The sequence below is a fragment of the Centropristis striata genome, chromosome 1 (assembly GCF_030273125.1).
Source record: "Centropristis striata isolate RG_2023a ecotype Rhode Island chromosome 1, C.striata_1.0, whole genome shotgun sequence".
NCBI classification, from domain to species: Eukaryota; Metazoa; Chordata; class Actinopteri; order Perciformes; family Serranidae; genus Centropristis; species Centropristis striata.
Window position 1 is genome coordinate 29,927,303 of NC_081517.1, and position 12,420 is coordinate 29,939,722.

The 12,420-nt window shown below is 39.7% G+C and overlaps 1 protein-coding gene across 1 annotated transcript in view; it reads left to right on the plus strand.

The window, feature by feature from the left end:
• Nucleotides 1-12,420, plus strand: part of dlc1 (DLC1 Rho GTPase activating protein) — a 95,049-nt gene that overhangs the window by 18,974 nt on the left and 63,655 nt on the right. The gene's annotated exons all lie outside the window — the stretch shown is intronic.

Here is a 12,420-nt window from a genome sequence, read left to right on the forward strand (position 1 = left end):
CAAGATGACAACATGCATAATGTTATATATTATTCAATCACACAATAATTGCTATCATTATTTAGAAATACCACTCGGTTCTAAATAACAGAGAAGGCAGTATCTACAGTCATTTTTTTATTTAACCAGAGCGAGTGTCTAACATTGTTTCCCTTTTATATTAGTATAATATAATGTTATAACCACTTACAGCTTTCGTAGATTATAGATGGGTTGACTGAATGGCCAGAACTGCGCACATTACTACAAATGCACCACCGCAAACTGCAGCCCCAGAATTTTTATACCTTTCTGACACAGTGATGACGAAGGCTAAACATTACAAGCTTCAGATTTATAGGATTTATTTGTAGGGCTTTTGAATTGTTGTGTTGCTTTGAACGTGTCTTGACATCAGTCCCAACAAAAAAGGTATTTGCAAGTTTACACAGGACAGCAAACAACATATATCTTTTTGGCAGGCCAATGGTGAGCGCAACTTGTTTTATAGGTAACATCAACACAGAAATTGCTACTGTACACACACGTGTAATTTATTAGCGGGCATCCAAGAAGTAAAAAAAAACTGACATTACAGTTTAAGTGTGTGTCTTTGCTTGTATTCTACTCTGAGTAACTTAAAGCCAGAGATATACTTGATTTTCACGATGAATTAATTTGTATATGAAGGCTGCTTTGCGTATCCAGCATCCATTTGGATCACTGGTTGTTTATGTCCCTTTAGAAATGAACTCTAATCCCCTTCAAGATGCAGTATACACGTGTATGGCACGGGCAGTGTGGGGCAGTATGGTGATGTGACTGAACCTGTGATGGCACACACCTGTCACTGCACATCATTAATTATGCATGACCTAAAGTCTTAATACCATTTAAACAAGTAATGCTACCTATACACCAGAAGACTTTGAAAATATTTGGAAAAGACTCCCGGAAAACTATCAGCTCACACCTGCTCACATCTTAAGACAAGTGTTTGGAGTTTTTAGTCCGAGCCTAGTCTCAGTCTCAGATTTTATACAGACTGTGAATCTTGCAGGGTAACTATTTACAAGACTACAACTAGATTCTTTTAGCATTTTTTTCTACCATGCAATTTTTTCCCGTTATGCTCTTCGAAAAAACTTACAAATGGAGGAGAAGCAGCTTTTGGCTACAGCTGTTCTGGTGTGTGCAGTGGTTTGTGTTGAAAAAAAAAAAGAAGAAGAGAAGACGCCACAAAATGCCCCCTCACAAAGCTGAAAAGGGTTTCTGTTTTTGACATGAAAAGTTGACTATTTTACAGTAAAAATAGATATAAGGAAGAATAAAGGAAAGGAAATTTTAGAAATGAATTCATGATATACATTTATGTCCTATTTAATTATAATTTATTTAATTGAATATTTATATGTATCAGCTCTATTAACTTCATTTAGTTAACCATACATTAATCATTGATTATTTATTACTTATTCATGTAGGCTATATATTTATTTCTACATTTTAACTGGGTCTCCTTATTGTTCTCTTTACTAAGAAACAGCGCTCCCAAAAATCTCACTTGTGGACGTAAATATATTGCATCACTATATTTTTTATTTAGGATTTATTTACTTTTTCCTGTCGAAGTGGTTTTACTGGCTGGTCTGGAACCGGAGACCTTTCCCCCGCTCATCTATTGGTTGTTGATTGTGTTACATCACTGCGACTTGCAATAATATCAAACATGTTTGATATGATCGCAAATCCAAGACTAGGAAAAGACTGATATGAAACAGCGCAGATATCTACCTTACACTTAACAATAGATATGACGGGAGCCTGCCGTGACTCCAGTAAAATTCCTAGATTTGCTAAAGACTTTCAGTTTTTAGTCTGGGACTGAGAAAATCGCTTGGTGTAAGCCCAGCATTAGTTATATGGTTGTCATGAATGGTAAGACCATGGAGACCAAAACTGTTTTTTTTTTTTCTGGTTATTTCTGCTGTTATGTTGGACACTTTAACATGTGGGTCTATGGGGATTGACTCACTTTTGGAGCCAACCTGTAGTGGTCATTCGAGGAACTGCAGGTTTTAGCACTTCTGGGTTTGCTTAATTTTTGGGCCCAGAGGTTGCTGCATGATCTCATCATTAAAACTTCAGAAAAGTGTTGGTGTAGAAAGTCAGGGTGAAATAAATGTGACTGTCTCACCTCATGATGATTGCAGAGGAGCAGCTGGTGTGTGTGCATGTGTGCGCATCGGTGTCTGTGTGTGTATTTTGATATGGCATATGTTTGTAGAGACAGTGCGAATTGTGAAGTGTTTATCATTGTGCATTTGCATTCCTTCCATCCTGTGCTGGATTATGCAAGAGGTAACTGGTATTTGTGTTCTTACCGTCCCTCTGACACCTCCGAGTACTCAGTTTAACACTTTGGTGCGATTGTACCGAGCACATGCTCATACTGTTCTGTCTTTTATGTAACAATGATAAATGTGAAGTGGTGGTATGTGGCTGTGTACGTTGGTGACGAGTGGTCATTCACTTGGCATGAACATTATCATTCTCTGTGTGTTGTGGATAAGGCATTGGGTTCAAGTGAGTAGATTCTTGGCTCCTTGCTAGCTAAGCTGGTGGCTATTGTTAGCCTTCAGCAGGTGGCTGTTATTCTTGCATCGAATGTGGGGCTAACATCTAGCGGATGTTGTGCCACAGCAGGTGTTTTTTTCACATGGTGGAAATGCTATTCTTTGCCCCAGAGTGTTATTCTTGGCAAGTTACTATTACTTGCTTAGTGAAGCAGGTGTCTTGCAATGTTATTTGACTTACATTGTTGTGTTGCAACAGGTGGCTTTCATTTCATTTATAGACTGTATCTATTAATTGGGCTTTATACGATATTTAGGGCAGCAACAAATGATTATTTCCACTATCAGTTAATCTGCTGATTATTTCCTCAACTAACAGTCACTTATCTCAACCCACCCTATAGTCTGAAACCCAAACAGTCAGTTTACAGCCATAAAACATAAAGAAAAGTAAAGAATATTCACACTTGAGAATCTGAATCCAAAGGGTGTTGTAATTGGTGTAATTACTTCTAAACTTGGGTAGTATTAGCTTTGGTATTATTTTTGTATAATTGCCTGTCATGGCAGCATTACCTGTCATTCATTTGATTTTATAAGTGTAATCTGTGGTGACAGACTGAAGTTATGTGTGGTGTGAGAGCCATTTGTTATGTGACTCTATTTTTAGACCTCTGTTACTGCAGAGGATGTGCCAAGCCACAGAGGCGGGTGGAGGCTGCTGACCCCTGACCACCTTCCTCTGAATGTTACAGTCGGAAACAACATATCAGTCACCCTCAGCGCGGACCGTTCCCACCAGCAAGAATACTCAGAATCCCCTACAGACCTCAGCTAGCGAACAAGGCACAGACCATGGCTGTCTGTTAAATTTAGCACAGGGGTGTTTTACGTGTCACGCACACACTGCATGGTGAGAGGCAAGGCACTGCCCTAACCCAGCACTCATCGTCTTTGGTAAACATTCCCTAACAGGGCGACCTTTGACCTATTGTTTGGATCTGTATTCTGTCTCCACAGCAACAGCGCTCCAAACACAACTTCTGTCATCTCCTTAGGTGGTTCGCCACCGTATTTCCAAGTTTTCACAGTTTGCATGTCTGGATTGAAGCGTTTCTTTGGGGAGATGATTGATTGAGAGATATTTTTATGTCAGAATGACAGAAATACTTCATGTGCTGTCAGTCGATTATGTATGTACATAGCTCTTTATCTGTCTGTAGTTTGGCGGACAATAGAAGTGCTGTGGTTTGCGTGCTAAGGTCACTAGCAGATCTCTGCTCTGTCCTTCCTCCGTGTTCCGGTTTGGCAGCCTCACAGTCCCCAAACATCCTTTGTCCAAACCACACCTTCTCAATGTCCTACGAAGATAAAAGACTCAATATTTTTGCTACTTTCATTGACTTTTATTTTTCTTTATCTTTACTCTCACTCTCATTTCCATCCTAGGTCAACAGTCCAAACCATGTACAGCAGGCATAATTATGTTTGCCTACATTCCACCTACATATTTGACCTAAAGACTGTAGTAGGCCTTAATGAGTCAGTGAGCTATGAAGCCAACCGCCATTCAGTCTGACGAAGAGTGCCAGTAGTGGCTCTGGTCATGGCCACGCTAGCCGCTTTGTGGGGTTTGATTGTCCCCAAGGTCGCTCCTCTGCTGAGCACAGCTGTAACAAGCAGACAAACACAGACCTGCTGTGGTTTTTTAAAAAAGGGGGGTAAGAAAAAAGAAAAGGCTTGTGTTTGGAACAGGATGTGGAAAATGAACTTCTCCTCAACCCCCACAAGGAAATCTTGTTTTTCCTGTCGATTCAAGGCTATAGCTGTTGCATAAAGCACTCCAAGAACAGTAGAGGCAACGATATACTGAAGAAATATATCACATAGATTTTGTGTTTGGCACAATAGAAAACACAATTCAAAGCAAATCAGAGCAGGAGGCCAAAACATGCCATCAATAAATTTATTGAAATTGTTCACATGTATCAGCCTGACTCAGTGTGCCTACTGAACATTTGCGCTATGATGTCCTTAATTGTTTCACAGAATGCGTTTCTGTTTAAGCATCTTTGTGGAAGTCAAACATCACATAAATCTGTGTTTACACCCCTGTGCTCAATGGCAACTTTCTCTCTGTTTGTTTTCATGACAACATCCCCTTAAATCATATCAGCGTAATCACAGATGTGATTTATTGACTCCACATGATTTTTGGTCCTTTTTTTTCAAACATAAATTAATCACAGTTTTTCATTCAACATGGAAACATCACTCTGCTGTGTTTGTTGCTAACGAGGAATCGTTGGTCGTGTCAAAGGCCCGTACTAAGTCAGTGAAGCGTATCGCACATCTATTACGTAAAGGAGACAGTAAAAAGGGCATGGAATAGTTGCAGGATGATGGTACTTGTTGACAGTAAATCTTAGGGATGACTGGATAATGCAGGCATCTGGAAACACCCCTGCAGCTTGCTGAAAATGAACCGTCATAAATCACAGGAGGAATAAACAAACTGAATGCACTTTCAGAGGCACGCGCGCACGCGCGCACACACACACACACACACACATTCATAGATGCTGAAACATGTACACAGGAATTCATTGTAAAACCAGGTGCAATTTGTGCAACACTTATTCAGGCTTGTGATTTAGGGTTTTAATTGTAACGTTTGGCTTGAGCATGTGTTCACATTTTTGTTTTGTTTTTGTGTTTTCATTCATGTTTGCCTCGAAGTTACATGAGCTCAGCCAATATGCACCTGAGTGACTTGCCCAATTAATTAATCATCTTTACCCTCTTAAGGAGGGACTGTGGTTTGCTTAGGGGGATGTTTTATTTATTTAGAGCTAAATATCTTTTTGAGGAATTTGACACTGCACATGTGCACAAAGTGTGTTTACAATGCTGTTACCCAACAGTGAAATCTCCACTGATCAGCGAAATGCAGATCAGTCTGAAGTAGGCAATCATGATTGTGCATTCTTTAGTAAATGTTACAAAACTGTGACCCAGCAAGGCCTCGCCCACTGGTCCTTCTCGTAAGTCAATAAGCTGGGTGTCTGCCACAGGACTGCTATGGGGCCACCACCGTCTTCTACAGAGGACAGTCTAATCCCTCTGTGTTGTTAACCCACTCCCTGCTTTCTCCCAAAAATGTCAGCAGCTAATCCACAGGCTAGCATTGTTGGTGCAGTTGGGATCATAAAACTTATCCCTGTTAACTCTGGTCCATAAGCCACAAATTCATCGTGGCGAGGGGGAACAGGTGACACATTCACATCAGTGTAATAAGATGAGAGTGGAATATCGGGAATAAACAGTCCCATGTGTTTTTGTCATTCATTTCTAAACTTTTTATCCCATTTTCCTAAATCCTCTTTGGGAGCCACTTTATAACATGAATAAGAAAAGTCTGTTTTTTGTGGGTGATCTATCTGGATTCAACTATTCTGTGTAGGGGTACTCAGTATCAGTACTGTATTATCCCCTTGTGAATGTGTGCAGTTTTAAGCTTAATTTTTGCTCTTTATAGATCTATTTGGTTCATTTTTTCCAATAACAATTCATTTTAAAATCTAAATTAAAAATATCAACACATTTCAGTGATATCTACTGAGGGAATTAGTCTGCTGTACATTCATGGTCAATTACTTTGCAGGTGAAGCACTCAACATAATCAACAAAATGTATCTGATGGAACTTTGGTTGTCTCCAAGATCATAAAACATATGATCAAACTATGATTGCGGAAAAGGACAGACTGGTTGCTCTTTATATGAAACCGTAGATCAAAAAATCTGTTGGGAACTCTTGGAAACAATGGAAGGAAGGAATATAAGTAAAATTATCAACAAAGAAACAAATTATATTAGCCGATACAATAAAAAATATGTTAGAGTGCCTGAATTGCCTTCCTGTTTACCAAGTAAATTATGCTTTGATTTATTTTTCATCAGACAGCTTATAAACCGTAGTGTAATATTACATTATTAATATTACATGTTACATTGCATCTGTTGTGATTTGACGACCAACTGTGAACAATATCACTGCTAAAATGATTTATCGTTCATCATTACTCTGCATGATATTAACATAGCATAATAGAGGAATATTATTTAAACTTTGACTATTTTTTTCTAATGAAATCCTTAAGTGATTTGTATCATTGAGGACTTTGTCTGGGAAAAAGAATTATGTATGCATGTACACATCCAGAGAAGTTCATGTTTAGTGAAGTTCCACCTGAAGTAATAAAGATGCACAGCTAACATTTCTGCACAAAGTAGCAGGGTGGTCCACCTGAAAGAATGACCTACGAAGATAAAGTTTGGTGACGACCAGTTGGTTTGCCTTCTGGGAGAAAGAGTCTTATGGTCAAACGAGTTAAGTGTTTTTCTCTCATCCGGTGATGGATTCCAAGGGCCAGTCAGCAGTTTGCAGTTTATGCTCCAGGGGCCCAGTACTAAATCCAAGCAGACACGGTCTGAAACCAGAAGCCTGTTGCTTTGGCTTACTCTTGTAAACAAAGGCAAAAAATGTGTATGTGTCTGTCTGACTGTGTGTGAGTATGTCCACTTTTCTCACTCTCTTTCAGCCAACATCACCCCACACAGATCATATCTCACAACTCAAGGTTGAGTGAGAGAACAAGGCCAAAGCTGTGTGTGTGTGTGTGTGTGTGTGTAAAAATCATTAACCTAACAAAACTAAAGAGCACCCACTCATGCTTCAGACTTCACCTGGGCTTTTAGTGTTATACAAGATGTCAGTACATGTTACAGAGACATTTCCAAATGTCACCAAATTTCATGAGGAGTTGTTTTCTTTTGAAATAGCTGTGAAATCCAACATCTGGACGCAAATATACATCTTCTGTAGGAAATGTTCCAACGCATCATTACACCAAGTCATCAAATCACTTCCTGTTGACACACTTCAAGTGTGACATATGGAAACTATTAAAATGTGGAAAGGGGTGTGGGGGAGAAAGTATGGGGGGGGGGGGGGGGGGGGGGGGGGGGGTGTTGGACTTTTCCTCAAGGAGAAGGCTGAAATGAAATTGTTTCCCACGTTTCCCTGCACACGTGCACTCAGGGGTCGACAGAGCATGGAGAATGAATTCTTCTTTAAGTGCAGGGCAGAAAGAGCACATTCATGCCAGTCAGAAAACAGAAATGAGCACCAGATAGCATCTCCAAAGGCCTTAGACAGGCGTGTGCATGTACTCACACACAGACACACACAAACACACTCGCACACAATATCTCTCTTCCCTCTATCACACACAGTTACCTTATACGTCTAGTGCTGGAGCCGCCAGCTTACCTGACCATAAGCCATCTGCACCAATTTAGCCATTTGCGTTAAGTGGTGGGGGAAAAGGTTTGGGTTAGCCTGAGCCCCCTAATCCTTGGCCAGCACAGACCATGGGTGGTCACACACACACACACACACACACACACACACACACACACACACACACACACTGCAGCTGCAGTGCAGGAGGGGGGCTGGGGATGAGAGGGTGGCGGTGGGGTTGAGAGAGGCATAGTGGACTGCTCAGATTTGTTTGTTGTGCAAGAGCCACATGCCATTGGTTTGCTTAACATCTCTGACTAACTCAGTCACACAGAAAATATTATGCTCACAGCTGTACACAATGTAGAGTCCATTACTGAAAACATAACCATACTTTATTTATTCCTTGATTCGACAATTCCTGGTTTAAAACACCTGTGAATGAGTCAGAACAACCTCATGCTGTGCATTCAAACCCTCAGGATATAATTTTAAAGATGATGACAACTTTGTCTCACTGAATTAGGGCAAAATGTGTGTAAAATGATGAGCAATACATTTTTTTTGACTTTGAATAAGTCAGTTATTGTTAACATGATGTAGCTGATATACAATATATTTTAAAACTGTCAGAGAAAAATGGCTTTAACAACCACAAATGAAGAAAAAAATGAGAACTGGATGTTTTTTCACACAGTCAATTTTTTCTTCCATGACTTCTGAACAACTAATTGTTGTAATTTCTGTTGGTAAGTGAATAATCATAATTAAAATGTAAAGGATTTGTTTTAAAACCCACTTTCCTCAGCTTCCTGCTACATTAATGACAGTAATGACCTTACGGTGGTTAATCATGCAGGCACACATGCTCTCAGGCCGCTACGCACACACAGACATGTGTAAAGCAAACACATACCATACCCCCTGTGCCCCCCACACAACTCACTTCCAGTAAATTAGTGGCAGTAAATGAGGCAGCTGACGCTTGTGTGCTCCGCAGCCTACAGCTCCCCAGCGGACACCTGACACGGCCCGGACAGCCCCACACTGGGACAACCTGCACTGTGGCACGCCAGGGGGAACGCAGGCAAACATCGGGAAAATATGCGACCGTGGTGCTATGAAAACACTGGTACTTACTGGTACCCATTCATTCACATTCTTCTTCGGCTCTGTGGTCTCTCACTCACATTTATTTAACTGTAATTGCTATTATGAGGGAAAACACAGCATTGTGTGAAGGTGAGATTTACACTGTGTGTAAGTGACTTCATGGGTCATTGACAGGAACCCGTGGTGTGGTGTTTACACAATAGGAAGGGCGCACACTGGTGAACTGAAATGTCTTGTTAGTACTAAGCAGAGAAGCCACACAGACCTCCCATATTGCTTCAGTTATTCAAGGCTTTTTTTTCTGGGAGCTGTGGAGTTAGAGCTGATGGTAAAAAAAATACAAAGAGTTATTTATATTTTATTTTTATAACACCACTATGCCACAATTAAAGTTGATAATCGTTTGGCACAAATCCACACATGACTTAATGCAGCGCTGTATAAATATAGCATACTATGTGATGATATATTTCAGTGTATCACAGCAGATTTGAAGGATAAGGCTGGTGCTATTCTATATTCTTCTGAATACACATCCTACAGAAAGACTAAATATGACAATATCTTAGTCCATATGTCTTGATACTTTCTAACTTCCCAACCCTGCCTGGACCAAAGCCCATTCATTCCTACTTAAAATTTAACCTTCAAACGTATATAGTTTCAACTTTAGAAAAAGCCTTATACTTTCCTAAATCAGCTGGACATTGTAGTAATAAGAAAATGTTATGCAAGTAGGAGTAAGTAGAGCATTTTGGGGGACTTTTTTTAGCAATGGATGAAAAGTATTTATGGCAATTGACACCCCATCTGCAACAGTGTGGCGCATCGATGTTCTTTAAATACATCAATGAGTCAATGGATAGGTTTGTGACGCTAATAAATAGACTATCAGGCTTTAGCTATACAGGAAGAAGTTGTTAGTAGGTTGAATTTGTTGTTGGTTTTGGCCTTTTTGATTGATTTGTTAACAATTGCAAATACATAATGGTGTCAACAATGTCCTTAAAACTATGTTGCATGCTCATTTTAAATAAAAAGGGCAAAAATTGAAATATAGTAATGTGTTTCAAATTAAACTGCATGCCAGGGTGAACATTTAAAGATAAAGTGGAGCAAAATACATTGTATCTAAACTGTTGGCCAGCAGAGACAGTTCATAATACAACTGATAAACAGGCAAAAACCGGTTGTTGAAATGCAGCGTGGACACTGTTGTGTCTGAAAAAGCCGAGCTGATATTACTTGAGTCCAATAGCTGAAACAGCACCGAATATAAATCTATCTCTGTTATGCTGCTGATTTAGAGACAGAGGAGTGAGTAGGAGTCTTTGGCCGTGGCTTCTCCCTCGTGTCTTTTTTAGGTCATTAATCAGCAATAAATTGTAAAGCTGTTTGTCCAAAGGGGGGGGGGGGACTTTACCCATTTTGTGTCTGAAACGTGACACATAAGGTGATTCAATGCTGTTTTTGCTCACACATATTATGCACAAATATACGTTCACACGCTTATATATGCACATACACACATGCAGACACAACTCAGCAGACATACCACAAGTGATGGGCTGATAGATTTGGATTTTAGATCAAGTTTGTATGTGCAAAAGCTCACTCACTGGCTTCTCAGAAAAAAATCTGGGTGAGACAGATTGGGACCAAGACAACACTTTATCCAGCGATAATCAGCCAACACATTCGCAAAAACAAACTCACGTATGAGAGCAGGCATTGTATTCAACCTCACCAGACTGTGTCACGCCTGTGGTGGTTCATCATAAAATAGAAGAGCTCCCTTGATACTTGAGAGACGAACAGCCCGGAGTCACATTTTTGTTTTTTAATGATTCATTTAGTTTCTTTCATATACTAAAACAGGCTCTACAGTCTGTATACAAGTCAGAATGAAACTAAATAATGAAACTAATGCTCTTATCTTAATATGGGGTCTGCTTTATCACAAAGTGCATCAATGGAAGAATTCCCAAGAGCTACATAAGTTCACATTTTTCAGATTTGTAAAGTATAGTGTGTGGTCATAGTGGAATATTTTGGAGCAAATAAAGATTTGGGTAGAATTAACGTCCTGCAGGATATAACCTTTTTAATCCTTGAGCTTTAGCAGGTAGTGGCAGGCATATTTTGTTAACTGTTGACAGAGGTTACCTTTGGCGTATTTCCCAAAATGTCAAATTATTCCTATGCCAGTATGTAGTATCTGCTGCTATGGGCCTCTCAAACATCAGCCTTGGGTTCAGCAGTTTGGCCTGGTGGTTGCTGCTTGACAGTAACAAAAGATGGACGTTGATGATGTTGAGTGAAGTAGAATGGAAACAGAGGAATTGTTGTCTTCAGTGTTAAACAACCACCATTGCAAATAAAAATTTGAGGCAAATACAATGTTAACTTACCATTGGAAGAATCGACTACAGTACATACAGCTACTATAGCTTATATTTGACGAATTCAAGTAGTAGCCCAGCACTGCTATTAATGTGGTGAAATCTTGTTGAAATGTTATAATGTTACTGTACACAGTAACTTGGTGACTGGCATGAGCAACTTGTCATAGTAGCCCATTATAGTAATCTGGATAGGATTCTATTAGATTACTGTGTTGCAAAGTGGTGGCAATTTATGAAAACTTGACAGTGTGGCACAAAACATGTTTTGACAGGCATGGTTTGATTGACACGATTGTCAGACAAGATTTTAGATAATGTAGCGACATAACTCGAAAAAAACAACAAAATCGATGTAGTTATTTTTTAGACATTTTGTATGTTGAAATCTTTTAAGATGATAATCAGTTTGGCTTTGGCTGTCCTGAATCGGTTGTGTAAGTAGGTGCCAAAGGATAAACAGGCTTTAAAGTAGTCACAGCAGGACACCACTAAATCACTTTAATTAGGATTGAAAGGAAAAATAAACATGGAGGCGGAGGGATTTGTCTGAATAGAACTATCAGGAGGAAAAGTAGATATTTACAGGTATTGCAGAGTGGATAAATTGTATTAAGAATGTACCTTGTCCTCCTTGTCCTGTCTGATCTGTTCCAGGGGAGTGTGGATTTAACAGGTCAGGGTGTGGAGGTCAGCCAAGGAACCTGAGGGTCAAAAGTCAGAGGCAAGAAAGACCTCTGCATTCCATTTGACTGCTGCCCTCCACACACAAACATATATACACCCACATACTTTGCCAGTGAAATAACACATGACTGCTCTATTTTTACCACAAATCCTGTTTTAAAGTAATAGCATTTTCTAAAACCCACAACAAAGCCAAAGAAGGGAATAATACATGACCAGAATGATGTGAATCTACTATGGCTACAAAGTGCTTTGCGATTTTATCAGAAACTTCTCTCCAGGCTACCTACGTGAGGGTTGTATCAACACGGAATGAGAGGAGTCTGTGTTGTGTGCCCTGACTTTTAAATGATGTT